This window comes from Budorcas taxicolor, chromosome 8 (genome assembly GCF_023091745.1).
Source record: "Budorcas taxicolor isolate Tak-1 chromosome 8, Takin1.1, whole genome shotgun sequence".
NCBI classification, from domain to species: domain Eukaryota; kingdom Metazoa; phylum Chordata; class Mammalia; order Artiodactyla; family Bovidae; genus Budorcas; species Budorcas taxicolor.
The window spans coordinates 90,623,023-90,636,251 of NC_068917.1; the positions used below are offsets into that span (position 1 = coordinate 90,623,023).

The window sequence follows — 13,229 nt, forward strand, 5'->3', positions numbered from 1 at the left end:
TTTTTTCTGGGGTCTTGTATTATTCCTTTGTCCAAATCTCTATGTTTATTACTATGTATTAGGCATGTCAGTTACATTTCCTGATCTCAGAGAAGTGGTCTTATGTAAGAAACATTCTATAAGACCCAGAAGCACACTCCTCTCTATTCCTCAGAGCTATAATCTATAGAGGTGTCACCTGTGTGGGCCTTTCTGAGTGCATTGGTAGGCAGGGCTGTCCTGACTGGTTGGCTACCAGGCCCTGTCTCATGTAGTGGTTGCTGGGTTAGTGGTGAGTGGGGCCAGGTTATGGTACTGCTGACTACATGACCTGGTGTGTCCTGGGATGTGTACCAGTACACTGATGGTCAAGACTGACTCCTGTTGTCTCCTATGCAAACTGTGGGTTTCCTGGACTGGTGCCAGTTAGCTGCTGATAAGGGTTGGGTCCCAGGGCATCTGACTTGGGGCTTAGGGGAGCTAAAGCTGGTTCCAGTCCACTGATGGGAGGGACTGGGTCCCAGCTTGGCAGGCAATGGGACCAAAGGGAGTTTGGGTCTGGTGCTGGCCTGACAGTGGACAGGTAAGTCCTTGGCCCTTATAGGCTTACCAGTACCAACGTCCATGTGGTAGAAGAAGCTCCCACAAATGGAGCATCTATGTCCTCAAGGGGAGTCCCGGTTGGCAGCTTTCTCTTCAGAAGGCTCTCTAAGATCAGCAAGTGGATTTGATTCAGGCTCCTTTCAAATTACTGCCTTTGTGCTGGTTCTCAGAGTTTGTGAGATATTCTGTGAACTTTTAAAAAGCAGTCTCTGTTTCCTATAGCCCTCCAACTCTCCCATACTCAAGCTCTGGTTGCCTTTGAAGCTAGACATTCTGGGAGCCTCTCTTCCTGGTATAGGACCCCTGGGCTGGAATGCCCAATGTGGGACTCAGATCCTTCACTCCTTAGGAAAAACCTCCACAATTGTGATTATTCTCCCATTTATGAGTCACCTACCCAACTACGTGGGTTTTGATTATACCATATCTCTGCCTCTCCTACCTATCCTGTTGATATGGAAAATCTTTTCTGCTAGTCTTCAGATTGCTCCCGTTGATGGCTGCTCTGTAAACAGCTATAATTGTGATATGTCCGTGGGAGAAGGTAAGCTCAGGGTTTCCTTACTCTGCTATCTTGGCCACACCTCCAGAAATAGTATTTTGTTTAACAATGCTCCAGATGTGTCTTGTCTTACATTTGGTAGACTTCCAGGGTGGGTTTCAGGGTGGCCAGGAAGTGCAAGCAGAACAGGCAGGAGAGTGGCCAGGAGGCTGTTGCAAATGTCCAGGACCTGCGAGAATAGCACAGCCATATTACAAAAGATCAGTGTTAAATTTTTAAGTTATACTACACTTCTTTCAGAATAATTTTATCTAGCAATCTTGGGAAATGCTAGATATGAGGGCATGAAAAGTGAATTCACTGCCTGCCCTGGAGGAAATAGGTATATAGGGCAATACTGGCCTTGTTTTTTGGATCAAATTTATCACAGGCAGCATCACTACAGAATGTTCAGTGCATGCATGCTCTGTTGCTCAGTGGTGTCTGACACTTTGTGACCCCACAGACTGTAGCCCATCAGGCTCCACTGTCCATTACATATTCCAGGCAAGAATGCTGGAGTGGGTTGCCCTTCCCTTCTCCATGAAATCTTTCTGACCCAGGGATTGAACCCACATCTCCTGTGTCTGCACTGGCAGTCAGATTTTTTTTACCACTGACACACTTGGGAAGCCTGGAGAATGTTCAGAATTGGCTAATCCCCAATTCTGGAGATGTTTCTAAAGACCAGAATCTGGGCATAGATGGGTTCCCCAAAATGATTATCCCGGGCTCCTTTCAAGCACTAGGTTGGCAAGAAGGGTGGGTTAAGGCAGGTGTTTTAACTAAGAGATGATAAATGTCATTGAGGGAAAACATGTGAGCTGCACAGGCCCCTGAATGCACCAATTATCTGCTGAAGGCTGCTGCTGTGCTGACACCTGGAATCTCACACACCTGACAGACCGTCTCTACTGTAAGACACGCCCACTGAGACGTGAGCTCGGCAGGCACTCAATGGCCATTGTAAACTTTTAAGAAATCTTTCAAAAAAATCTCTCTAGTTAAATAATCTTTACCCTTATATGAAAGTAAAAAAAGAAATGGAGTGTGTACACGCATGTATGTGTGTTCGTGTATTTGCATGCAGATCTATCACTGATATTTATGCTGCAACACATAATGCAGAGTACAAACCACTATATGATCATGGTTATGCTGCTACTGACAGAAGCAAACTTCACTTCATCACAGAAGACAGCTTAGAGGCGCTTGCCTTACCAATCCCCACTGTGATATCGACTCTTCAGTTTTATCGGCTCCACAAAACTGACTTATGAAATGTTGTCATACTTTGTATATTCCTATTATTAATATCCTACATGCTCAGATTATATATATATAAACGTGTAGGGATAGAAGCACTTCATTTGTTGTTGTTCAGTCGCTCAGTTGTATCCAACTCTTTGTGACCCCATGTACTGTGGCACACCAGTGTTCCCTGTCTTTTGCTATCTCCCGGAGTTTGCTAAAACTCATGGCCATTGAGTCAATGATGCCTTCCAACCATCTCATCCTCTGTCACCCTCTTCTCCTCTTGCCCTCAATCTTTCCCAGCATCAGGGTCTTTTCCAATGAGTTGGCTCTTTGCATCAGGTAGCCAAAGTATTGGAGCTTTAGCATCAGTCCTTTCATTGAATATTCATGATTTATTTCCTTTAGGATTAACTGATTTGAACTTCCTGCAGTACAAGGGACTTTCAAGAGTCTTCTCAAGCACCACAGTTTGAAAGCATCAATTTTTGGTACTCACCCTTTCTACAGTCCAACTCTCACATCTGTACGTAACTACTGGAAAAACTATAGTTTTTAAGATATGGACTTTGTTGGCAAAGTGATGACTGTACTTTTAAATACACTGTCTAGGTTTGTCATAGCTTTCCTTCCAAGGAGCAAATGTCTTTATCTTGTGGTGGTCACCTTCCACAGTGATTTTGGAGCCCAAGAGAATAAAATCTATCACTGTTTCCACTTTTCCCCTTCTATTTGCCATGAAGTGATGGGACCAGATGCCATGATCTTAGTTTTTTAAATGTTGAGTTTTAAGCCAGCTTTTTCGATCTCCTCATTCACCTTCACCAACAGGCTCTTTGCTTTCAACCATTAGAGTGGCATCCTCTGCATACATCTGAGTTTGTTGATATTTCTGCCAGCAATCTTGATTCTAACTTGTGAGTCATCCAGCCCAACATTTCACGTGATATACTCTGCATATTAGTTAAATAAGCAGGGTGACAAATATACAGCCTTGATGTACTCCTTTCCCATTTTTGAACCATCCATTGTTCCATGTCCAGTTCTGTTACTTCTTGACCTGCATACAAGTTTCTCAGGAGGCAGGCTCCTTTGTTTAGTTCCCACAATGTGGGAGACCCAGGTTCCATCCCTGGGTCAGGAAGATCCCCTGAAGAAGGGCGTGGCAACCCACTCCAGTATTCTTTCCTGGAGAATCCCATTGACAGAGGAGCCTGGTGGGTTACAGTAGTCCATGGGGACACAAAGTGTTGGACACAACTGAGTGACTATCACACAAGGGATATTAGCAATTTGATCTCTGGTTTCTCTGCCTTGTATAAATATAGCTTGTACATCTGGAAGCTCTTGGCTTATGTACTGTTGAAGCATAGCTTGAAGGATTTTGAGCATTACCTTGCTAGCATGAGAAATGTAGTTTGAGCATTCTTTGGCACTGCCTTTCTTTGGGATTGGAATGAAAACTGACCTTTTCCAGTCCTACGGCCACTGTTGAGTTTTCCAAATTTGCTGGCATACAGCATTATCTTTTCAGATTTGTAATAGCTCAGCTGAAATTCCATCACCTCTACTAGCTTTGTTCATAGTGGGGCTTCCTAAGGCCCACTTGGCTTCATGCTCCAGGATGTCCTTCTCTACGTGAGTGATCACACCATCATGATTATCGGGGTCATTAATACCTTCTTTGTATAGTTCTTTTGTGTATTTTTGCAACCTCTTCTTAATCTCTTCTGTTTCAGTTAGACCCTTACTGTTTCTGACATTTATTGTGCTCATCTTTGCATTTAATATTCCCTTGGTACCTCCAGTTTTCTTGAAGAGATCTCTAGTCTTTTCCATTTTATTGTTTTCCTCTATTTCTTTGCATTGTTCACTTAAGAAGGCTTTCTTATCTCTCCTTGCTATTCTCTAGAACTCTGCATTCAGTTGGGTATATTTCCCTTTCTCCTTTGCCTTTCATTTCTCTTCTCTTCTCAGTTATTTGTAAGGCCTCTTCAGACAACCACTTTACCTCCTTGCGTTTTTTTCCCCTTGGGGATATTTTAGGTCACCACTTCCTATATAATGTTATGAACCTCCATCCATAGTTCTTCAGGTGCTCTGTCGACTAGATCTAATCCCTTGAATCAATTCATCACTGCTTCTGTATAATCATAAGGGATTTAATTTAGGTCATACCTGAAAGATCTAGTGGTTTTCCCTACTTTCTTCAATTTAAGCATGAATTTTGCAATAAGGAGCTGATGATTGGAGCCACAGTCTGCTCCTGGTCTTGTTTTTGCTGACTGTATAGAGGGGAACATACTCAGTTTTCATTTGCTTATATCAACCATCACTGGGGGAAAAAGAAACTATAGAGAGAGAATTTATGAATGATTAGGAAATAGTTACTTTGTTCTCTCTTTAGCTGAGAAATGTGTTACACTCCTTTCCCACCTTTCATTGATATGGAGTGCAGAGATGCTCACAGGGAGGAGGGCACGTGGCCCCACACCCAGCCTGACTTCTTTCTGCATTTCAGTGTCCTCTCTTCCGCCATCTCCTGAAACCAAGACAGGGAAAAGGGAGAAAATAAAGAAAGGTTGAAGTTTCACTGTTCTCATTCATAAAGGCCACAATTAAAGTCCATGGGTCACTGTCTCAGAAGGAGGAGGCCTGGAACCAGCCCACAGGCTCTGTGCTCTCTTTGATCAGCTTTCATATCCCTCCAAATTGAAGAGGAAAAATGGAAACAGTGACTACTTTATTTTCTTGGACTTCACTGCAGATGGTGACTGCAGCCGTGAAATACAAGACACTTGCTGTTTGGATGAAAAGCTATGACAAACCTAGACAGTGTATTTAAAAACAGAGACATCACTTTACCAACAAGGGTCCAAATAGTCAAAGCTATGGTTTTTCTAGGAGTCATGTACAGATGTGAGATTTGGACCATACAGAAGGCTGAGAACCAAAGAACTGATGCTTCCAAACTGTAGTGCTAGAGAAGACTCTTGATAGTCTCTTGGAGAGCAAGGAGCTCAAACCAGTCAATCCTAAAGGAAATCGACCCTGAATATTCACTGGAAGGATTAATGATAAAGTTGACACTCCAATAGTTTGGCCACCTGATGTGAAGACCTGACTTATTGAAAAAGACTCTGATGCTAGGAAAGATTGAGGGTAGGAGGAGAAGTGAGCGACAGAGGCTGAGATGGTTGGATGGCATCACTGACTCAATGACCATGAGTTTTAGCAAACTATAGGAAATAGTGAAGGACAGGGAACACTGGCGTGCTGCAGTCCATAGGATGCAAAACTTTGGACACGACTGAGCAACTGAACAACAACAACGCATCCCTCCACGTGTGCTTCTGGCTCTGTTCAGACCTAGTCTCAATCATCTCACCCCTGGAACTGAACCTCGCCAGGTTGGTGTGGAACAAATGCTCCAATACCAGCAAAATCCTTTGTGTACCCTGATATCTTTGCACATCAATGATGATTTCTTGCATCTCTGATGTCAGTTCCACCGTTCTTCTTGTATGTGTTCAAACGACTCCAACCAAATAGCAAACTTTCTGTGATAATGCTTTACACCTTAATGCAGGTGGGATTTCTATGAAGAGACAGAAAGAAACAACCAGAGCCAAGAGCCTCACAGAGTCACCCCTTACACATAGAAAACTCAGGCGAAAGGAAGGATTGGGGGCCCCAGTTGGGCCCAGGCTTCTCCAGGGGGAGGATGAAGCACCTGCTTAGCAGCCTGAGGCATGCATGAGTAGACCGTGCCCCTGGATGCTGGCAACAGATGAGGAACACGTGAGCAGTGACTCCAGTCAATTCTGTACCTTGGAATCAGTCATCATCCTCAGAGAGCAAAGAATTTCTGGATCTCATTGGCAAACAGATCAAGAGCTCCTGTCTTGTAGAGGTGACAGAAGGGGTAGGTAGCTCCCAGCTGCCTGGTGCTTCAGTGCAGGCAAAGTGGCGCTGAAGTTTTGATGCCCTGACTATGCAGAGCTTGCAGCGCTTGCTTCTTTGAAAGGACCTGAGGATCACATTGCTCCTGTGTTACTTATAATAGACCAGAGCTCAGATTCCAAGAAGTCCCTCAGGGCTGTGTTCACCCAGTTCCCCCTGAGCAGGCAACAAAAGTTGCAGGAAGCAGGTCTACCATCTGTTTACAAAATTGTCTGACTGAAGACCTGCTTCTATTTCCATATTAAGAAAGTTACCTGCTTACATTCAGGAGGAGAGTCAGCTTACACAGCTATAATCTTTATCCACAGAAATAAACAAAACCAACAGTGCCCAGTTTACCATCAGTTAAGAGTAGCACCAACATTGCAACTCAGGGCTGATTGACTTACAAAGTATGTCCCAGTTTCCCTCTAGAAAAGCAGGAAGAATAATATCTGTTTTCTCCTGGATACAACAACATGAGATGTGATCAGAAGTGTTTGTAGCTCTTCAGAAGAAAAATTATACAGTGCTACACCTGTCCTCAACCCGGTATTTAGAGACTAACTTATCTGCATCTGAAAGCTCCACACAATTTAGGAGGCCAAATCACCAGTCTTACTTAAGCACTTTAGATAAACCTCTATTTAAGAGTTTAAAAATAAGGGAAAAAGTCTTTTTATTGGTTCTAAGACTTGAATAACTTAATTGGGTATGTACCTGTATCTGTGTCATGTGTGACTCCGTGTGTGCATACCTGCATGCTTGTGTGTGCAGACATATGTATATTTGTACATATATGTATGTGTTCCTGTGTGGGAATTTGTGTGTCTTTGTGCATGAGTATATGTGTGTGTGAATATGTGTCTGAGTGTATGAATATGTGTCTGAGTGCCTGTGTGTGTATTCTGTGTAATAGTAGTCAGTTATGGTCCAGTTTCCTTACCTGTTCAAACCAAGCACTAACTTCTAAGTCATCCTCTGAGACCTGATAATCTATTAACCCCAATAGATATCTCTCTCTGTATTTTCTTTTGTTTTGAGGAGATATCTTCAGTTTTCTTCCTATTCCTTTTTTTTTTAAATTGAAGTATAGGTAATACAATGTTGTATTAGTTTTAGGTATACAGCATGGTAATTCAGTTTTATAAATACACACAGATGTATATATATATATATATTTTTTCAGATTCTTTTCCATTATTAGTTATTACAAGATATTAAATGTAGTTCCCTGTGCTATAGAGCAGGTCTTTGTTGTTTATATATTTTATGTATAGCAGTGTGTATATGTTAATTCCAAACATATATGGAATTAATATGCTAGTTTATCCCTTCCCCAATCCCTTTCCCCTTTGGTTAACTATAAACTTGTTTTCTATGTCTGTGAGTCTATTTCTGTTTTGTGAGTTCATTTTTACCGTATTTTAGACTCCACATTTAAGCGATGCATGATATTTGTCATTCTCTGTTTGACTTCTTTTAATATGCTAATCTCTACATCCATTCATGTTCTGCAAATGATATTATTTCATTCTTTTTAATGGCTGAATAATATTTCAGTATATATATATATATCACATCTTTATCCATTCAACACTTTATAAACATCTAGGTTGCTTCCATGTCTTGGCTGTTGTAAATAGTGCTTGAATGTATATTAGGGTGCATGTTTCTTTTTGAATTAGACTTTTCTCTGGATTTTAAAAAACATTTTAATTTCCTTATTATACTTAAAATGTACAAGAACATGTTATTTTTTCAGCTTTATTGAGGTATAATTGACAAACAAGAATGTAAGAAATTCAAAGTACACTTCCCAAGATTTGATATCTGTATACATTATTAAAGGATTTAGTTAGTTAACACATCCATTACTTTATGTATTTATATATATTATATATATATATATATATATATATATATATATATATAAAATATAGGTGAGAACACCTAAATTCTAGTCACTTAGCAAATTTCAATTCTAAAACAAAGTGCTATTGATTAGAGTCACAATTTTACATGTTAGAGCCTCAGATCTTTTTCATCTTCTAATTGAAAGTATATCTTTTTGCACTTTCAAAAACAGATATATATATGTGTATATATACAACTACTTTTGCTTTACTGACTATGCCAAAGCCTTTGACTGTGTGGATCACAACAAATTGAGGAAAATTCTTAAAGAGATGGAAACACCAGAACACCTGCCCTGCCTCCTGAGAAATCTGTATGCAGGTCAAGAAGCAACAGTTAGAACTGGACATGGAACAACAGACCGGTTCCAAATCAGGGAAGGAGTGCATCAAGGCTGTATATTGTCACCCTGCTTACTTAACTTATACGCAGAGTGCATCATGCAAAATGCTGGGCTGGTTGAAGCACAAGCTGGAATCAAGATTGCTGGGAGAAATATCAACAATCTCAGATACACAGATAACACCACCTTTATGGTAGAAACTGAAGAACTAAAGAGACTCTTGATGAAAGTGAAAAAGGAGAGTGAAAAAGTTGGCTTAAAACTCAACATTCAGAAAACTAACATCATGGCATCTAGTCCCATCACTTCATGACAAATAGATGGAGAAACAGTGGAAACATTGAGAGATTTTATTTAGGGGGGCTCCCAAATCACTGCAGATGGTTATTGCAGCCATTAAATTATTTTTTTTAATTTTTATTTTTACTTTATTTTACTTTACAATATTGTATTAATTTTGCCATACATTGACATGAATCCACCACGGGTGTACATGAGTTCCCAAACATGAACCCCCCCCCCCCACCTCCCACCCCATACCATCTCTCTGGATCATCCCCGTGCACCAGCCCCAAGCATCCCATATCCTGCATCAAACATAGACTGTGCAGCCATGAAATTAAAAGACACTTGCTCCTTGGAAGAAAAGCTATGACCAACCTAGACAGCATATTAAAAAACAGACATTACTTTACCAACAAAGGTCCATCTAGTCAAAGCTACGGTTTTTCCAGTAGTCATGTATGGATGTGAGTTGGACTATGAAGAAAACTGAGTGCCGAAAAATTGATGCTTTTGAACTATGGTGTTGGAGAAGACTCTTGAGAGTCCCTTGGACTGCAAGGAGATCCAACCAGCTCACCCTAAAGGAAATTAGTCCTGAATATTCATTGGAAGGACTGATGCTGAAGCTGAAAGGTCAATACTTCGGCCACCTAATGCGAAGAGCTGACTCACTAGAAAAGACTCAGATGCTGGCAAAGATTGAAGGTGGGAGGAGAAAGGGATGACAGAGGATGAGATGGTTGGATGGCATCACTGACATGATGGACATGAGTTTTAGTAGGCTCCAGGACTTGCTAGTGGACAGGGAAGCCTGGCGTGCTGCAGTCCATGGGGTCACAAAGAGTCGGACATGACTGAGCAACTGAATTGAACTGATGTATACACCCAGCTCCTGGCAAACACTTCTGCTCTCTGTTTCTGTAAGTTTGACTTTTTTTGCATTCTGCATATAAATGACATTATACAATATTTGTCTTTCTTTGTCTGGCTTATTTCATTTAGTATAATGCCATCAAGTTCCATTCATGCCATTGCAAAAGCAAGATTTATTTCTTTCTGAATAATATTTCATTATATATGCTGTGTTGTGTATGTCTTTGTATGTGTGTAACATTTTCTTCATTTTTTAATGGGCGCAGGTTGTTTCCGAGTCTTGACTATTGTGAATGATGTTGCAGTGAACATGGGGGTGGGTTCAAGTTAGTGTTTTTCTTTTCTTTGGGTAAATACCCAGAAGTGTGATTGTTGGATTATATGATAGTTATCATTTAATTTTTTGATGAATCTCTACTGCTTTCCACTGTAGCTATACCAATTTACATTCCCACCCATAGTGCATCAGGGTTCTCTTTACATCTCAAGGAACTAAAAAGAGAAATTAAGCCCAAAGTTTGTAGAAGAAATAAAAGAAATAACAAAGATGAGAGTGGAAATAAATAGCAACTAAAAAAAAGACAATAGAAATGATCAATGAAAATAAGAGCTGCTTTTTTGAAAAAAATAAAATAGACCAGCTTTAGCTATTCTTACCAAGAAAAGGAAAGGGAATTCAAACAAATAAAATTATAAAATCTGGTAGATCTCTCTTAATGCAGCTTTTTGTGCCTTATGCAGAAATACCCTTTATTATTGATGATGCTGAGTTAGTTCTACCTGATGCTTAGAATATAGATCTTCAATGGGAAGCTCCCCACTCCCTCCATTCTCTCTCCTGCAGGTAGCACAGGTGAGCATCTTGGAGCACAATTACTGGAAGCTTCACAAGTGCTTGGCTCGTCACAAATGTTGCCAGTCCGCTAGTCTGCTGTGGCCCCACGCCCTGGCCATTCTGCTTCATTCTCCAGTTACAGTGATTGAAAACAGAGACATCGGCCTGTAAGGGTTCCTCACTGGCCTTTAAATCTTCCCAAAGCCCAGCTGGACACAGTGACCTGGAGGACATTTCTCCAGTTAAGATGATCAAATTCTGGGGCCTGGAGACACCACTCTCCTTATAGCCTTACAGCATTATAGTGAGAGAAATGCAATTACACTTGAAAATTGGGTGTTACTTTATGTCAACAAGATATGTGGGATTAACTGAGTCCTTACAAACAGATGCCATTTTGGATTGCAGAAGCTAAGTTAAACCTTTTAAATGAAAGTCAACCTTTATTAAAATTGGGTAAGGATGGGATTATTGAATTTTAAAGCAACTGATAGGGATTTTTCTAAAAAGATGTTTGAAGCCTATTCTTTGTGATATACAGTTCCTGAAGATGAATCCAAGAAACCTTATTCTTTATGATTAATTAAGGGAGTGTCAAATAATTGTCATAGAAGAGATTTGTTTAAAACACAAAAGTTACTCAAATGAATAAATAGCCATAGCTGACTGACGTTTAGTAATCCACGAAATGAAGACAAGCGCTAACACAGATTGGGCTTCCCTGGCGGCTCCGATGGTGAAGAATTTGCTGCAGTGCAGGAGACCCAGTTTCCATCCCCAAGGCAGGAAGGTCTCCCGGAGAAGGGAATGGCTACCCACTCCAGGATTCTTGCCTGGAGAATTCCATGGACAGAAGAGCCTGGTGGGCTACAGTCCATGGGGTCACAAAGAGTCAGACATGACTGAGCGACTAACGCTTTCACTAATACAGGTGATGGAACAACAGTAACCATCTTTCTTCATGTAACAGTTTAAAATAAAAAAGTTTTAATAGCTAATATTATAAAACTTACAGTTTCAGATATTTAGACAACTGCATTTTTTATTTCAACCTGCTTGTTTGACTTGCCCTTAAAACTGCATTTTAAAGATGTGCATTTTAAAGGCACACAACATGCTGGAGTAAGGAGGAACTTAAAAGTCTGAACGCCTGTGTTGTGAACCTGAAAGCCGAGTGACCTTAACTACCTGTGACATTGAGCAAATCACTTCACTTCTCGGAGAATCAGAATCCTCCTCAATACACAAAAACATCACTGTGACACTGTGATGTACCGTCCCCTCCCCCATTGAGTTTTCAGTGATCCAGTGAGATAAGGCATGTGAAAATACTGTGTTGTGACTATTATTAGTTGTGATGCTATTAGTCATGGTAATATTAATAATTACATCTTAAACGTGATATATTTAACTCCCATCAAAAACATCCAATCTCTGTGGTAAACACAGACATGCTAATGTCCCACCTTGCTAGCCCTGAAATGAAAACAAAACAAAGCCTGCATTTAGCTCTAAGGTAACCACCTTCACTTGGAGCACTTGACATGTTGACAACAATCAGTTCAGTGAGTTTACAGGAGGAAAAAAAAAAATCAGTCATGCTGTTTGGATTTACCATAAAGTAGCAGGGTGTTTATCTGGACTACACACTTTCTGACATTGCGAAGGCACAAGCCTGGAAAATGTCTTCCTTTTGAAAATTCTTAAAGATCTGTACTAATGTATTCATTCAATGTATAGACTTAAATGAGGAGAAATTAATGTTAATAAATTAACATTATTGCAACTTAATGCAATAAAACTGAGTTGTATGATGTACAGTTGCCTGGAGGTTTTGATTCTTTTGATGACCTCCTTATGTTCTCTGTTCCTTTTGAACTTTGTGAATTTTTGCAGGTTTCAACAGCTTAGGTGGGCATCAGAAGTGCCATCCAGCAGTGGGACTTTAGATGCCCACTGGGAAGGACAACAAAGCAGGCCTAAGTGTGCTTTTCAAGGATATAATGTCTCCCGTTATGAAGATCCAGCAAAAGATATGAGATAGTAGCTGATGACTAAGGAGGTATGAAGAGGGAGGGTTTTCTCTTTTAACCCAGAAGTCATCTATTCTTCCAACCCAGGAGGGTGAATGTTCTTTCTATAGGTTGACAATTGTTTCATGTTAGCAGTTTTACTTGTTCATGAGCTTTATACACTAAGAGGCTGGGCCTTCCAGGTTATGTGGGGCCATGTACTGAGGCCCAGGGGCTCATGTGACTTAGAAGCCTGAGGGTAAAGAAGGATCCAGGATCCATTTACCACTTCTTGGGCCAGCCCTGCTACCCTCTGAGTTTCTGTGCATAATCAGATTCAGTCAACACAAAGTCGAGATTTGAATTTTAATAAGAGACAAAAATATACAAAAACAAGGAAACCCTAGAAGACCTGAGTCATATAGACTCGGAAAGAAATTGGCAAGTGTGGTAGAAGGTCAGGGCTTACTGTGTAACCTTTGCTGTAAAGCCACGCTTCCATGGAGCAGGCCACAGAATCAAGAACTGCTGTCCATATTCAGACATTCAGACGTTGCATTCTCCAGCATCAGCATCTCACCTGAAGAAGTCCAGGTGGAACTGGGTCCCTGGCTGCTGGACCCCTGGAGTTCCCACACTGTGTGC

General features: G+C 40.8%; 1 pseudogene; it reads left to right on the forward strand.

Moving 5' to 3' along the window:
- Window positions 1-12,616, forward strand: part of LOC128052098 (casein kinase I-like) — a 108,914-nt pseudogene extending 96,298 nt beyond the window's left edge.
- The last annotated feature ends 613 nt before the right edge of the window (window positions 12,617-13,229 follow it).